We start from the raw sequence: 13,732 nt of genomic DNA, 5'->3' as shown, positions 1-13,732 counted from the left end.
GTCAGAACTCGAAGGCAGCTTTCTCTCTGAGGTTTGCAGCAGTTGCTGGGACTCTGTGAGGCAGAGCCCCTAGGGACAGAACTGAGAGCAGCCATAACTGCTCTCTCTGGCCCGCCCTGTTGATCCCGAGCCCAAGCGACACACCTGCCCCGCCCAAGCCCTGCGCACAGGCATTTGCCAGATAGCCTCAGGCAAAGGCTAGATTAGCACCTCCCTAGAGGACAGAAGTTTTCCCACTGCAGACACAGCTGATTCTCACAGCCAGCTGGCCTGGAGGTCAAATCCCCCTAGTATTAACTACAACAATAAAGGCTTAACTACAGGAGGACTGCACACAAAGACCACTAGGGGGTACACCAAGAAAGCATAAAAAATGTGGAGACAAAGAAACAGGACAAAACTGTCAATGGAGGATATTCAGTTCAGAACCACACTTTTAAGGTCTCTCAAGAACTGTCTAGAAGCCGCCGATAAAGTTATTGAGATCCTCAACAAATCTAATGAGATCCTTGATGTTATGATAAAGAGCCAACTAGAAATTAAACATACACTGACTGAAATAACGAATATTATACAGACTCCCAACAGCAGACCAGAGGACCGCAAGAATCAAGGCAAAGATTTGAAATGCGAAGAAGCTAAAAACACCCAACTGGAAAAGCAAACTGAAAAAAGAATCCAAAAATACGAAGATAGTGTAAGGAGCCTCTGGGACAGCTTCAAGCGTACCAACATCAGAATCATAGGGGTGCCAGAAGATGAGAGAGAGCAAGATATTGAAAACCTATTTGAAGAAATAATGACAGAAAACTTCCCCTACCTGGTGAAAGAAATAGACTTACAGGTCCAGGAAGCACAGAGAACCCCAAACAAAAGGAATCCAAAGAGGACCACACCAAGACACATCATAATTAAAATGCCAAGAGCAAAAGACAAAGAGAGACTCTTAAGAGCAGCAAGAGAAAGAAACTCAGTTACCTACAAGGGAGTACCCATACGACTGTCAGCTGATTTCTCAACAGAAACTTTGCAGGCCAGAAGGGAATGGCAAGAAATATTCAAAGTGATGAATACCAAGAACCTACAACCAAGATTACTTTATCCAGCAAAGCTATCATTCAGAACTGAAGGTCAGATATCGCTTCTCGGCCTTTTGGCTAAGATCAAGTGTAGTATCTGAAGGTCAGATAAAGAGCTTCACAGATAAGGAAAAGCTAAAGGAGTTCATCACCACCAAACCAGTATTATATGAAATGCTGAACAGTATCCTTTAAGAAGAGGAAGAAGAAAAAGGTAAAGATACAAATTATGAACAACAGATACACATCTATCAACAAGTGAATCTGAAAATCAAGTGAATAAATAATCTGGTGATCATAATAGAATCAGGGACATAGAAAGGGAATGGACTGACTATTCTTGGGGGGGAAAGGGGTGTGGGAGATGCGGGAAGAGACTGGACAAAAATCGTGCACCTATGGATGAGGACAGTGGGTGGGGAGTGAGGGTGGAGGGTGGGGCGGGAACTGGGAGGAGGGGAGTTATAGGGGGAAAAAAGAGGAACAAATGTAATAATCTGAACAATAAAGATTTAATAAAATAAAAAAAAAGACTAGTTCAAAGCAGAAAAAAGAAAGAAAGAAAGAAAGAAAGAAAGAAAGAAAGAAAGAAAGAAAGAAAGAAAGAAAGAAAGAAAGAAAGAAAGTTTGAAGGCTAATTTGAAAGTGTGAAATTTGTGAAGGTTTTGTATGTGATGAGAAGGAAAAGAGAAATGTTGAAAGAAAGTTGAATGCATGATAGGCCAGTAAGCTGGAACAAGAAGAATAGGGAAACTGAGCAGAAATCCTATCTTCCTTAAACCAAGGACACTTGGGAGTAAATGATTTGCATTTGCCTCCCTAAACAAAGGTTAAATCATTTATGTCAATCTGATTAGTGTCATTTGCTGTCCACACCCAAGGACAAATGAAGTTAGAAAATAAGCCTTATTTTGATTAGTTCTTTTAGAATGTATGTTAAGGAATTTAAAAATTGCTCAAACCTTGCTGCCCTGGGTCCGGTTCTGCGTGTGTAAGAAGGAACAGAGTAAGTTTTAGTAATAGGAGTGAAAAGGCAGGCAGAGCAGGAGCAGGCCAGAAGAAGCTGGCAAGGCCATCCAAACCACCCAACCACTATTGGCCAGAGCCGCCTGAGGCAGACCTCCCCGGATTGGCAACAGCTGACTCCGACTAGGACAGGCTGGGCTCTTTCCAACTGGGCCCCCATGAGCCGATGGTCAAAATGAAAATTAGGGGCCAGACTGAACTTTATGGTTGATACAGGGGCAGAGCACTCGGTAGTTACTCAGAAGGTAGCTCCCCTCTCAGGACAGGAAGTCACCATTATTGGAGCTACCAGGACCACAGCTGCAGACTGTTCTGCCACCCCCCACCCCCGCTGATGTCAGTTAGGCAGCCACCAGGTGGTTCATGAATTCCTGTATTTGCCAGAATGCCTGTACCCCTTTCTTGGACGTGATCTCTTACAGAAATTACAAGCCACCCATTAGCTTGTTCGAGACGCCCTGCGAATGCCACCTCGGACTCTGTACATCCTTTCCAGCCTGGGGACTCGGTGTGGGTAAAGAAGCTCACTTCCCAAGGACTCACCCCAACTTGAAAAGGACTATACACTGTCGCCCTGCTGACGCATCCAGACCTGGCTACACCACTCCCCGCTCCTGCACCAGGAAACGACCTTGATCCCCGCAGCCAGCAGCTTCATCCGTGAGATCCCTAGCCTGGACTCCACACAGGCCAGGAGAAAGCTCGACACCCACAGGAGGGGAACTGGACTTCAGTAAGGACAGTACTGACAGGGACCGTGGCACTAGGGCACTTGGTAACTGTAAGAACATTTTTTCTAGCCAGTGAGAAAGTCCAGGGACAAGTGGGGCTAGATGCACTAGGGGACAGGAGAGCAGGAACAGAATAGAGAATGCCCCTAAAAGAAGTGGGGTGAGTAAATGAAAATCAAATGTGCCAAACTGGCAGTTTAGAAAAATTAATTCGGTCAAACTACTTGTAGTTAGGGGGCAGTACAATCCCCAAACTAGTAAAGATGAGTCCATGATTTGACTCATGTACATAAAACCAGTGGGGAATGAAGTATGGTACCTATTTGCTTTGCTTAACAGTGGGAAAGTTTTTTGATTTTCTGAATTGTATACATCATCCTATTCAATTGAATGACTATCCCATTGATTGTTATCTTACTGGTTTTGGAAAGCATATTCTTCTGTACCTGGGAAACAGGACAGCTCAATTATCCTAGGTTGTTTTAGTGGCCACAGATAATGCATTCCAATTGACTCAGTGGTCCCAAGGCCAGGGCAGCGCAATTACTCTAAATTTAATGAGTTCCTGGCAACTCAGTGGTCTCAAGACCCGAGGGCTCTGGATAAGGTGTTTCTATCAATTCAGTAACCCTGAGACCCAGAACTATAATTGACATGCTTAAATTCTGCTTCTGTAAACTGTTGTTGTTTTTTGCAAACCAGGTTCCTCATTCCAAACCCTGGGATGTAATCAATACCTTTGTGATTTTTGTGTTCATGATATGTAAATATTATACTAGATGCAGAAAAGCAAAATTTAAGACAAACAGCAAAAAGACTCGGATCATGATGGCTCAAAAATTAGAAATGATCCAGAATACTTTTTAACGAGGACGTATAGGACCTGACTGCCTCCCATTTACCTGCCCTTTTTAAAATAATAATAATTCGACCTTAAATGCCATCAGAGGTTATGGTCTTGCCCATCCCCAGTGGTCCACCTGTTCAGCAAGACATGCTGACACTGAGACATCCTAGGAATGAGCCTTCCTAGCAATGTGGGACTCCATTATCCAAACAAAAGGTTGGTCATCAATGCATCCTTTGGATTGATTTATGACCAAAAGGGGATGTGTGGACAAAAAGGGGCCACATGCTGACCTGACAAGCTCAGGAGAGGCCTGCATGGCAGTTTTGCAGACTCGGAGACCTAAAGTAACCACAAAAGATGGTCTGAAATTAAACTTTAACGAAAAGCAGTTATGGTGGGCAGTTACGTCCTAAGCCAGTATCTTCACTGTTAAGGTCAACCTTTGCCATAACTGAGCCTGTCTGTCTTTTTGCATCTATGATAACATGTCCTTGGGATGTCTGGGTAACTTGTGACTTCCCTTTTTATGGAGCCCCTGGGGCGCAGCCAGGTGTGCTGGGCCCAGGACACATACCACAGATTCCTTCATTTGTCATGTTAACTGTTCCTGTCCATCATTTTACTTTTTGTCCAATCCCGGAGATTCCCCCCCCCCCCCTTGCTTTGCTTTATCCCTCCTCCTTAATCTGTCACCAATGAATTTCATGTAACTCACCTATGTCCCTCCTTTGATTGCAATGTATAAATACAATTGTAACCCCGCCATTCTTCGGAGCACTATCTCAATTCGTTGAGGTTCTGCTTCCCAGCATATGTCAACAGTTTGGCTCAAATAAACTCACAAAAATTCTTTACAGGTTTCAATGGTTTTTTTACGTTAGCATCTGTCTCTCTTTTATAGAAGACAAACTCCATGAGCTCAAGTTTTTGTATGTCTGAAATATCCTGTAAATCTGTTTTGATTTTAGCAATATCAGAAGCATCTGCAAGTGTCTTTGTTAGATGTTAAATACTTTTTGAATGAAATGTAGATCACTCAGGTGACAAAAGTCATGTCAGTGCAAGATCACCAAATGGCAGCTTCTGTCTGTGTTTTCTCTGGGACAGTTGAGTTTTCCTCAATCTCCTATTTAGAGGTAAATATAGGCCAGAAGGTTGGTTTTCCGAGAACATAGTGCAGAAGGAACTAGGAGGCCCACTGGTCAGTGTGTGATTTCACTTCATCTTTCAGTCTCAGATGCAACACCTCTTTGAACATGCTGTCTAAATCTGGATTACTTAGGGTTCATTTCTCTAGAAAGTTGTTGAGTGTGTTTCCCTCTATGTCCCGAGTGGTTCAGGGTTCAGGACCTGGAAGCAGAGCCGCACACAAATGAAAGAGAAAAGACACGAGATAATTTGGAAATATTGGGGGACCAGGCGGGTAAGTGTTATGCCCAGAATTCAAGATCCCCAAGATACCACGCCAGGGAGCCAGTCCGATGCAAAAGCAGAAGGTCCTTTATTGAGTTAGCTAACCCGACCCGGGCCTCCAGCCGACGCAGCGACCGGAAAACCGAGTGATACCCATGAGAAAATCAGGGCTTTAATAGTGAGGGCGGGGGGGGGGGGGGGGGCTAGCTGTGGGCCCTGCGGATTGGCCAGGCGCCAAGTCGGGTCTTGTTGCACAGGATGTGGTCATCTCTATGGCGCGAACATCCCTTGCTTGTCATTGGCTAGTTCAAAGAAATCCCGGGCGTGGCCAGCAGGGGCCTGGGCTTCCAGGAAGAAGGCACTCTTCTGAGCACATGGCCTCTGCCCCAACATGGAGGATCCAGGGTAAGATGGAGGGCATAGCCCTCGCCCTTTCATAAGTCCAACTCAAGGGGAAGGACTTCTACCCATGCTCAGGCCTCACCAAGCTTTTATTGATCTGGGGTACACCCATAGCATAGTCCTTAGGCAGGCAACCCCTGGCAACAGGCAGACTAGCCCATCAGCAAGGATTTACATAAGAATAAATGGGGGAGTTACCACAGCTACCACTGTCTGGACAAACAGAGGTGGCGCCCAGCTCTGACCTTTGCTAGGGCTTCAAAGGCACCCAGCCTTGGGGGAGAGGGGGGGTTCTCTGTCTACCTTATCAGCTAGTGAAGACAATAAACGGTTTCCCACAGAAAGTAAATCCTCATCTCCTTAAGAGTAAAATAATGGCCTCGTTGTTCTTATTTTTAAAAGCTATAAATAATTCTTAAATGAGATTCAGTTATTCCTTTCTCTGGAATTTACCTGAAGACTTCAGAGAGAGTGTAATGAATTCAGGACCACATGTGACTGAGGTTTTCCATCATACAAGACTGTGTTATTTCAGTGATGCCTTTTTCAACTGGTGCCAGAGAATTGGAGGCCCTGATAACATGTACTGGCAGCACACATTCCATTATCTCATCCATTTCCAGTATCAAACAAACAGCATCTCTGTGCCAGACATTTCCTTAAAGGTCAATAGGTCTCAAGGTGCCTTGTGAACTACTGGCATCAGGCTCACCTGGGAAGTCTATTTAAATGCAAATTCCTGTTCCCCGCTTTCTTTCGGAATCAGAATATTGTTTTGTAGGGTCTCAGTAATTCTTTTGCATATTGACCACCACCAGTGACAATTTAGTCAGACAGCCAACCATGTATTCAGGTATTTAGAATTTCAAACTGACCCTTAAACATAGTTTAAACATATGGTCTTTTGGGGTATATGACAGACAAGGAAAAGAACTATAAGAACCCATTATTCCTTAAAAATTTCTACTTTTAGAGGGGTCTTTGATGGTCAGGGTATTGCTTCTGAGGAGGCCATTTTTGCAACCATGAGTACTGATTCTGCACCAAAAAGATAAGCATGCGAAATTATGCCCTCTCACCTCTGTTGGTTAAAAAAAGAGAGAAAAAAATACTTCCCCTCCAAAAAAATATTTTAATGTGGAAACAATAAATTTCACACAAAAAAAGTTAAAAAAAAAAAAAAAAAGAAAAGGTGGAGCTCAGGCTGCGGAGGGGAATGGAGCTGAGCGGCTGGACAGGTCTGGGGAGGCCAGCGGAGCGGAGACATTGGGTGGCGGCGAATATGCGCTTTTGATGTTTTCTTGTTCATGGATGGTGAAGATATGCCAGATTTCTCAAGGTTAAAGGTGGAAATCGCTTATTGGAAGGAACTGTCCTTAAAGTATAAACAAAGCTTCCAGGAAGCTCAGGAGGAGCTAGCTGAATTTCAGGAAGGAAGCAGAGAATTAGAACAGAGTTGCAGGCACAATTAGTACAGGCTGAACAAAGAAATAGAGACTTGAAAGCTGATAACCAAAGGCTGAAATATGAAGTGGAAACATTACAGGAGAAACTAGAACATCAATATGCACTGAGCTACAAGCAGGACTCAGTATTAGAGGATGATTTAAGTCAGACTCCGGCCTTTAAGGAGCAGCTGCATAAGTATGTCAGAGAGCTGGAGCATGACCACCTAGAGCAGCGGTTCTCAATCTGTGGGTCGCCAACCTGTGGGTCTCAACCCCTTTGGGGGTCGAATAACCCTTGCACAGGGGTCGCCTAAGACCATCGGAAAGCACCTATATAATTACATATTGTTTTTGTGATTAATCACTATGCTTTAATTATGTTCAATTTGTAACAATGAAAATACATCCTGCATATCAGATATTTACATTGCAATTCATAACAGTAGCAAAATTACAGTTATGAGGTAGCAACGAAAATAATTTTATGGTTGGGGGTCACCACAACATGAGGAACTGTATTAAAGGGTCGCGGCATTAGGAAGGTTGAGAACCACTGACCTAGAGTGAGCAGCCATAGTTTCACTGGAAGACTTTGAGCAAAGGCTAAATCAGGCCATTGAACGGAATGCATTTTTAGAAAGTGAATTTGATGAAAAGAAATCTTTATTGGTCTTGTTATTCTAACAATGCTCCAGATTGGTGGACACCTATTATCATAATGTCTTCATTTTATGTACTTTTTTTTCTTTTTCTTTCTTTTTTTTTTTTTTGCTACTCTTAGTCCCTTAGTGTCAGAAAGGTGTGGTAATGAATGGAGAATCAAGGCTGTATTTCCATCAATGTAGCAGGGGATATTCTTTCAAATCAGGATGAAAGAAAGGTACTAGTCTCACTGTCAGTGAATCTACATGGGTCTAATATAATACCAAATATTTTATCCAGGGAAAAGACTGTATAACATACTTAGGAAAAGCTGTTACATGAAAGACAATGTGCTTTGGGAGCTGCATTTGATAGATCATTTGGAGCGGAGCTAGATTTTGGGCACTCAAGTCACAAAAGTCCTTAAGAGAACAGCAGAACATTGAATGGCATTGCTGTAATATCATCCTCTGATGTTCTTAGCCCACATGTCCTATTATCCAAGCTCATTACAATGGAGTACTTCAGCTTTGAGCTTCCAGCATAATTGAAAAGGAAGTAAAAGGATCTTAAAAACCAACAGAATTTATCCAGCCAGCTATTGGACAGGATACTGTTAAATGGACGCTGATAGTGATAGCAAACCTAAGTACACTCCCTCCAGAGAGCTGATTCTTCTTTCAGGCTAAGTGCTAGCATAGGTACTATTGGAGAACTGTTTCATTTGTTGTTATTTTATCAGGCAAAGTTTGTTTTGAATTTTGGGAAAAGCAACCACCACCCATTTCCATGTTAAACTATAATAAAGGAAGCAATGTTGATAATTCTCAGGACCGACTATGTGGGTAGTGCAATGTTATCAAAGTAAGTGATTAGAGAAACAGTCAATCCAGATCTGGGTCATAGGCAAAACTGTGAAGCAGATTAATTTAAATTCCTTATTACATTGAAAGCAGAGAGTAGTGCTTGATATGTGCAAAAGGATTTACATGAAAAGAGTTCAAATAAATGGTGTGCTAGTAAAGAGGTTTTTCTATGCAATATTTAAGTGATATTTATCAAGGAGGATGGCTAAAACAAGCATGTCCTATAGTCTCCAAACTCCAGATCAGAATTCACATGACAACATTTTAGTGATATGTACTTGCTTATTTGTGGGAAAGTCCGATCTGATTTATTTAGCCAACCTCTTCTTTCTACCCTGGTTAACAATATGATGGTGCAATGTGTTTTCTAGTGGTACTACTGAACCAGGAACAGACATGCTCTCATACATCTTCCACCACCAGGGAAAAAAACGAACAACTCCCCAAAGTGGAAAGAGTCTTAGACTGAGAATAAGGAGAACTGACATGTGGTACCTCCTCTTCTACCACCACATTGCACATTAGTTCACACAACTATGAACTAAGGGGATGGACAAGAAAGATCTTGAAGCTTCTTTGTGTTTCCAACATGCTTCTGTCAGCACAATGAAATGAAGTGTAAGAATTTCTAAATTTGATTAGCAAGCTAACCATTAAAACATTAGTTATGTATTAATGTGTAACAAAGTATCCTCAAAATTAGTGGCCTAAAACAGCAATAAACATTTATCATGTTACACAGTTGAGACAGAAATACAGGTGAGGCTTAATAGGGTGGCTCTGGCTCAGAACCTTTCATGAGGTTGCAGCCAATATGTCAGCACAGTTGCAATCATGTGAAAGCCTGGCTAGGGCTGGAAGATCTGCTTTCAAGGTGCTTTACTGGCACATCTAGCAAGGTGGTGCTGGTGGTTGGAAGAAGGCCCTCAATTTCTTGGCATGTGAAACACTCCACAGGACTGCTTGAGTATCTTCCCAGCAGGGCAGTTGACTTCCTGAGGAGCAAATGACCCAAGAAGGAATCAATCAAAATGTTCAGTGTCTTTTATGACATAGCCTAGTTATACATGCTATTTAGTATGAAAGGGGACTATACAAGGACATGAATATGAGGAGGTAAGAATTATTGAGGGCCATCTTTTTTTTTAATTAAATCTTTATTGTTCAGATTATTACATTTGTTCCTCTTTCCCCCCCCCCATAACTCCCCTCCACCCAGTTCCCACCCCACTCTCCGCCCTCACTCCCCACCCACTGTCCTCATCCATAGGTGCATGATTTTTGTCCAGTCTCTTCCCCCATCCCCCACACCCCTTTCCCCCCAAGAATAGTCAGTCCACTCCCTTTCTATGCCCCTGATTCTATTATAATCACCAGTTCATTCTGTTCATCAGATTATTCACTTGATTTTCAGATTCACTTGTTGATAGATGTGTATCTGTTGTTCATAATTTGTATCTTTACCTTTTTCTTCTTCTTCCTCTTCTTAAAGGATACCTTTCAGCATTTCATATAATACTGGTTTGGTGGTGATGAACTCCTTTAGCTTTTCCTTATCTGTGAAGCTCTTTATCTGACCTTCAATTCTGAATGATAGCTTTGCTGGATAAAGTAATCTTGGTTGTAGGTTCTTGGCATTCATCACTTTGAATATTTCTTGCCACTCTCTTCTGGCCTGCAAAGTTTCTGTTGAGAAATCAGCTGACAGTCGTATGGGTATTCCCTTGTAGGTAACTGAGTTACTTTCTCTTGCTGCTTTTAAGATTCTCTCTTTGTCTTTTGCTCTTGGCATTTTAATTATGATGTGTCTTGGTGTGGTCCTCTTTGGATTCCTTTTGTTTGGGGTTCTCTGCGCTTCCTGGACTTGTAAATATATTTCTTTCACCAGGTAGGGGAAGTTTTCTGTCATTATTTCTTCAAATAGGATTTCAATATCTTGCTCTCTCTCATCTTCTGGCACCCCTATAATTCTGATGTTGGTACGCTTGAAGCTGTCCCAGAGGCTCCTTACACTATCTTCATATTTTTGGATTCTTTTTTCTCTTTGTTTTTCCGGTTGGGTGTTTTTAGCTTCTTCGCATTTCAAATATTTGACTTGATTCTTGCGCTCCTCTGGTCTGCTGTTGGGAGTCTGTATAATATTCTTTATTTCAGTCAGTGTATGCTTAATTTCTAGTTGGTCCTTTATCACAACATCGAGGGTCTCATTAGATTTCTAGTACATATCATTAAGTTTATCGGCAGTCTCTAGAAGACTCTTGAAAGACCTCAAAAGTGTGGTTTTGAATTCTATATCCAGCAGCCTGCTTTCCTCCAGTTCTGTCATTTGTGTCCTGTTTCTTTGTCTTGGCATTTTTTATGCTTCGCTGTGTCAATAGAGTGGCTTTCTGTGCTAAGTGTCCCAATTACCTGAGGTAGACACTCTTGGTGCACCCCCTTGTGGTCTTTGTGCACAGTCTTGTTGTAGCTAAGCCTTGATTGTTGTAGGTAACACTGGGAGGGATTTGACCTCCAGGCCAATTGGCTATGAGAATCAGCTGTGTCTGCAGTGGGAGAACTTCTGTCCTGGATCTCTAGGGCAGCGCTAATCTAGCCCCTGCCTAAGGCTAACCAGCAAATGCCTCCGTGCAAGGCTTGGGCAGGGTGGGTCCCAGGGGATCAACAGGGTGGGCGGAGCGAGCAGTTATGGCTGTTCTCAGTCCCGTCCCCAGAGGCTCTGCCTCTGTGTCCCAGCAACCGCTGCAAGTACCTCAGAGAGAAAGCTGCCCTCGAGTTCCTACCGATGCCAGACAGTCCCGCTTCTCCCGTTTGAGTCTGGGTCCCCAGAGACTCGCCCAGAACTGGAGCCCAGAGCCTGAGACTCCCTCCCAATTGAAAAAGACAACCAAGCCCTCAGCCACCAGCCCGCTCCACATGCACCTTTGTATTTTACTTCAGCACTGCGCCTCCTCTGAGTCTTGGTATGCTTTTCTCTTTCCTTCTAGTTGTAGAATTTCCCCTCAGCCAGCCTTCCTGTGGTTCTGGGTGATGTCCGTTCCGTTTTTTAGTTGTATTTTTGAAGTGGTTGTGCGAGGCAGCAATCTCCGGTGTTTACCTATGCCGCCATCTTGGTTTCTCCGAGGGCGATCTTGAAGGCTGGTGATGACAATACATCTTGAAGGCTGGTGATCACAATAAATGAAGTTAGTAACAAAAAGGAAATAGTCATTATTATATAACTATTCAAAAACCATCCCTATTTAACCTCTTTTTAAAAGTTAGAAATGACAACATGACATAGCTATATATTTAATTTACCTGAATATTGTGATGCTCCAATGCATTGAATAAAATTGAAAATTATATATATATATATATATATATATATATATATATATATATATATATATGTCTAAGCAATCATTCGACCCTTCGACCTTTCAACTGGTAGCTATGACGTGCACTGACCACCAGGGGGCAGATGCTTAACACAAAGGCATGGAAACATGGAAAAGACTGATGAATCTCAGAGGGAAGGGGGAGGGTGGGAAGAGATTAACCAAAGATTTTATATGCATACTAGAGGCCCAGTGCAGGAATGGTTCCCTTGGCCTGGCCTATGGGGATCGGGCTGAAACCAGCAGTCCAACATCCCCTGAGGGGTCCCGGATTGCGAGAGGGCACCGGCCAAGCTGAGGGACCCCATCGGTGCATGAATCTGTGCACTGGGCCGCTAGTTTGTCAATAATATACTACATCAACTTTTTCTTTAAATCTAACTTGGTATTAGCATCCTTGGGGACATCCTATCTAATAAAAGAGTAATATGCAAATTGACCATCACTCCAACACACAAGATGGCTGCCCCCATGTGGTCAAAGATGGCCACAACAAGATGGCTGGCAGGGGAGGGCAGTTGGGGGCAATCGGGCTGGCAGGGGAGCAGTTAGGCATTGATCAGACTGGTGGGGGAGTGGTTAGGGGCAATCAGGCAGGCAGGCAGGTGAGCGGTTGGGAGCCAGCAGTCCTGGATTGTGAGAGGGATGGTGGGATCGAGCCTAAATGGGCAGTCTGACATCTCTCGAGGGGTCCCAGATTGGAGAGGGTGCAGGTTGGGCTGAGGGACACCCCCCGCCCCCGCCCCGCATGAATTTCATGGACCAGGCCTCTAGTCTCTAAATAAAAATAATAATAGCTATTCCTTTTCTCCCAACACACACTCACACAATTTGCTGGCAACTGAATAGCAAGTAACTCAGGGAGGTAACTGGTAGGAATAAATGAACTCTCACCAGCTGTTAAAACTAGAATATTCACAATCAGTTCATAACATCTTCCTGTTAAAGGATCACAGCACAACAACCAACATATATATCTATTGCTACTAGGTTTTTCATGACAGTTCTAATTTTTAAATTTGTGTCCAGATGTAGGTCAAAAAACATAAATCTGATTGTCAGACAGGCCTACATGCAAAATACTACACTACCTTTAATTCATTGACAAGTTAGGTAATCGCCAGGAACCTCATGTCCCTCATCTAATGTGAATCTACACCCATCATGAGGCTCATTTCATCTTGAAAATATGATTGCTGAATGCATATTTCTCCCATCCTCATTCTGCCCTTCAGTGATTGCCCCTTCTCCTTTTCTAAACACTGTGTTACTCTGATTTGGGGCATTAAGTAATCTTGGAACTTTGGACAAATCACTTAACCCCAATGAATCAATTCCCCGTGTATTAAACAGCACTACAATTTGTGCCATAAACACCTCTGAGTCTTAATTTGAGGGATATATTAAGTCTAGAGGCCCAGTGCACAAAAATTTGTGCACTCGGGGCGGGGGGAGGGGGGGCATCCCTCAGCCCGGCCTGTGCCCTCTCGCAGTCTGGGACCCTCGAGAGATAATGACCTGCTGGCTTAGGCCTGCTCCCAGGTGTCAGAGGGCAGGCCCAATCCCTAGGTGCAACCCCTGGTCTGGCTCAGAGCAGGGCCAATTGGGGAGTTGGGGCGCTGCCCCCTGTCATGCACAGAGCAGGGCGGATCTGGAGGTTGCGATGCCACCCTCAGTCACGCTCAGGGTAGGGCCGATCAGGGGGTTGGGGCGCCACCACTGTCACACTCAGGGCAGGGCCAATGGGGAGGTTATGGCTCTACCCCATCACACACAGAGCAGGGCCGATCAGGGGGTTGGGGTGTCGACCCCTGTCACACACAGAGCCGCAGGGCGATCAGGGGGTTGGGGCGCTGCCCCCTGTCATGCTGACCCCGGTGCCGGGAGGCCTTGCGGCT

At 43.8% G+C, this 13,732-nt stretch overlaps 1 pseudogene; it reads left to right on the top strand.

The window, feature by feature from the left end:
* Window positions 1–1,137: 1,137 nt before the first annotated feature.
* Window positions 1,138–1,272, top strand: LOC132234035 (U2 spliceosomal RNA; annotated as a pseudogene).
* Window positions 1,273–13,732: the final 12,460 nt, after the last annotated feature.

The sequence above is a fragment of the Myotis daubentonii genome, chromosome 4 (assembly GCF_963259705.1).
Source record: "Myotis daubentonii chromosome 4, mMyoDau2.1, whole genome shotgun sequence".
Classification (NCBI taxonomy): Eukaryota; Metazoa; Chordata; class Mammalia; order Chiroptera; family Vespertilionidae; genus Myotis; species Myotis daubentonii.
This window is presented reverse-complemented; position numbering and strand designations above follow the sequence as displayed.